A 3624-nucleotide genomic window follows, 5' to 3' on the forward strand; every position below is an offset into this window, starting at 1 on the left:
GAGAAGAGAAAAATTAATGTTTTGTAATTGTGTAAGGAGCAGGGACCCCAGCATGAGCGGACATTTTTTTGAACCATGACGAAGATGCCACACAGAAGCAGCTCATATCAAAAGAACATCGATGTGCGAAATGCTTAGACAGGGGAAGCACACACTCGGATGCTACACAATTCAGGAGCCACACCTTCTGTTGCTCCAATCCTTACAGTTTCATTCGAATCAACTGAATAGATCATATCCTTTACTCTTGATTATTCGTCATTTAGATGAAGATCCAAACAGTTCTGAATGCAAGCTCTTGCCTGAACAGACGAAAAACAAACTTACTTAACACACAGAAGTTGATTCAACGGAGTTTAAATGCTGCGGGTACTACATCACGTGTCCATGACACCAAGAGAAGTTAACATCCGAGAGTATATCACTGTTGAATGAGCCATTCTCACTGACCCGAGCAGCTCATTCACCAAGTATTACCAGCCCTCGAAGTCAGCAAAACGATCTCATCCGCATCAGCAAGAGATGGAACAACTAAAGGAGAACTGTGAAGCTATCAATGAACTTTTGAACATTGCTACAGAGTGCGACAACAAGACCGTGGGTTCCACACAGATCGATATTTGACCGAGTCCTCTCAGAGTGTGAAATAAGTGAATGGCTGCAAGCGGTGCAACTGCAAGATGCCTCATTATCTCACTTGTGTGCAATTTTTAAAACGCCTGGTTTTATATTTATGGTTTAGTGTTTTCGAGTGCTTCGTCCCATCACAGTCCACATCCAGTAATGCATGTCATGCTCCTCGCCGCTTATTGTTTAGCGATTCTGTCATTAAATTATTCTTTTATCGGATGCCGACGTGGAGATCTTCGATCTGTGTGCATCTGACAATTCCAGTGTTCCATTTCCAATTTGTAATGCAGAAATGGAAACGTAAAACTGACATTTCCGACAACTTTGATAACAATTTCAAGCTCGCGCTTCTGGATAAGAGAAGAATCTTTGCCAAAACAGACAAATTTATTAGTAAAATTATTAATAGAAGTCCAATGTATTGGTGTAAAATTTGTAGGAGTGTGGAATGGCCCTAGAGAATCCACCTCAAACTAAAAACTAGGCTTCTTTAACTTGCATCAATTTATCATCAATTTTATCACACCTATGTTAAAAGCTCTTGATCAATTTCTCTTAATATATATATATATATATATATATATATATGTGTGTGTGTGTGTGTGTGTGTGTGTGTTGATTTTTATTTTTGATAGCATTCATATTTTTAAAAAATTGAGATTTCATTTTGATTGCATTTTTTCTAAATTATTCTCTATAGCTGCTTTAATTTATGATTAAATTTTAAAATATAATACTTATGTTATATGTGTTAAAGATATAAATCCAAACAAACTTTTGATAAGAGAATATATTCATGTATTATTGAAAAGAAAGAAAACATGTAAAAAAAGAAATTTAAATATTAAACAAAAGAGAAGTAAAGTAATTTTTGTTAATCAAACTTCTATACGTACTAGCTATTTAAGTCATCTAAAAGCTTTTTAAAAAGTATAAGGATTGTAGTTCAAACATCTAAGTTATAGATTGCTTCTATAATTATTATTTTTAGCAATAAAAAAGCTATAAAAACAAATTCTATAATATTATGATATATTCAAAAGAATCTAATGAATTTATTTATAGCCAAAAATATTTTAAGATATTTTTTAAAGATAATTATTACCTAATATATTTATATTTATTTATTTATTTATTTATAATTAAATTTATTTATTTAAATAATATAAGCATCTAGTAGAAGAGATACAAAGTTATTTTTACTTAAACAACAATAGTCATGGACATATATATTTTTTCTAATAATTACTTAGGTAGAAGTAGATAATAATAGATTAATTTCATAATATCTTTTCAGAAATCTTCTTAAAAGCCTTATAGATGTGATTTTGATTTTATATGTGTTTGTAGTTGATTAGTTGGTTAAAAACTTAGTCAACAAGTTAGCCACATATCACATATGTTGGTAGCTTGTAGAACAAGTTAACTATGTGGCACACATATAGAGAACTTGCCTTGCAAGTTAAAGCATGTGTCTTGCAAAGTCAACACGTGTTGGAGGTCTAAAAGGACATCACCACATAACTTCTAGTTAGATAGTATATATAAAGGCAAGAATGAAGTCTTCTTCACTCTTGTCAATACCTTTCTTGTTCTCAATTTAGTTTCAAGAGTCTATATTCTTATCTTTGGCAATAGCCATTCGAATTTAATATTATACCATCTTTGAGTGATTCTCAAGTCTTTTCAAGTGACACAAGGATGTATTGATCATTTAATTCTTGAAGATTCAAGTCTTACACAATAATTTATATAATATAAACTTTGAATATCACAAAGTTTTCTTCTTACAAATTATTGCAATAAATTAGTTTGTTTTTTAAACTTATTCTTTATTAGTCAAATTCCTTCAATATTTTGTATTTTTTTACTAAGCCATATCTCATTAAAAAAAAATTATTAAATCTTTACAAAGAGTACTTCTTTTATTAAAAATTTCTAATTACATTTGTAATATTTTTTATTATTTTTTTATTCATTTTTTTAATTTATTTATTTTAAGTTTTTTAATATCTTATTAATAATATATTGATGTTTTATATTTTTACCTACTCTTAATTATTATTTTTTTGGATCTTCTTGCAAAGCATTTTATGAATCACCATGCCAAGTCTTATTTTATATATATTTTTAAATTCCTATTTATATTGTAGCATAAAACTTTTTAATTGTACAATATCTTATCTACATTCTAACATTCTTAATATTTTCTTTTAATACTATTGATATTATTTTTTAAAATTAATATTTATTTATGAATAATTCTAAAAATATATTTATATATTATTATTACTTAATTATATTTTTGGTATTAATTCTTTCTAGTACTTTTTTGCAATAATAATTTTCTTCTTCTAATATCATACTTCAATTCTACTTTAATACCATAATAGTTCTTTCTTTGCCATATTAAATTCTATCTATATCAATTAAAATAAAAAAAAAATAAAAAAAATAAAAAACTTCTTCTCTTTAAACTTGTTATTTTTGTATCTTTTGTTGATTGATTTTTTTTTATTCATATATTCTTTGTCTCTGTTTCTCATATAATTATAATTCTTTGTTGTTGAATTTTGTTCTTATTAATTCTACTTTAAAATATTAATGGTCCTTTAATTCTCACTTTGTTATAAAATTTTATTTTCTAAAAGTTTTATTCTTTTGTTGTCTTTTTATGTAGTTGTTAGCTTATTTAAATTTATTTTTACTTTTCATTTATTTTTTGGCACCTTTTTTCTCTCAATTCTCTCTTTTTATAATTATTTTCTTATGATTGTTTTCTTTACTCTTTATTATATAAATTTTCGTGTTTCTTATTATTGTTTGAATTAAACACACTTTCATTTTTTCTTGTTTATTCTTAAGTACCATATTTGATTGATCATTTGTATTTTATCGACTTGGTTAGCTCGTATATAATTTTATATTTAAAAATATACATAACTTATATTTAATATATACAACACATATCTAATATACATATCACATACAATG

General features: G+C 26.7%; 1 long non-coding RNA gene across 4 annotated transcripts in view; it reads left to right on the forward strand.

The window, feature by feature from the left end:
* Positions 1–1154, forward strand: part of LOC141044980 (uncharacterized) — a 4346-nt gene extending 3192 nt beyond the window's left edge. For all 4 annotated transcript variants that reach the window (XR_012216829.2, XR_012216827.2, XR_016501226.1 and 1 more), the window contains one exon: positions 43–1154. This is a non-coding gene — a long non-coding RNA (uncharacterized LOC141044980). The remainder of the gene's footprint in view (positions 1–42) is intronic.
* The last annotated feature ends 2470 nt before the right edge of the window (positions 1155–3624 follow it).

The sequence above is a fragment of the Physcomitrium patens genome, chromosome 26 (genome assembly GCF_059467195.1).
Source record: "Physcomitrium patens ecotype Gransden chromosome 26, ASM5946719v1, whole genome shotgun sequence".
Taxonomy (NCBI): Eukaryota; Viridiplantae; Streptophyta; class Bryopsida; order Funariales; family Funariaceae; genus Physcomitrium; species Physcomitrium patens.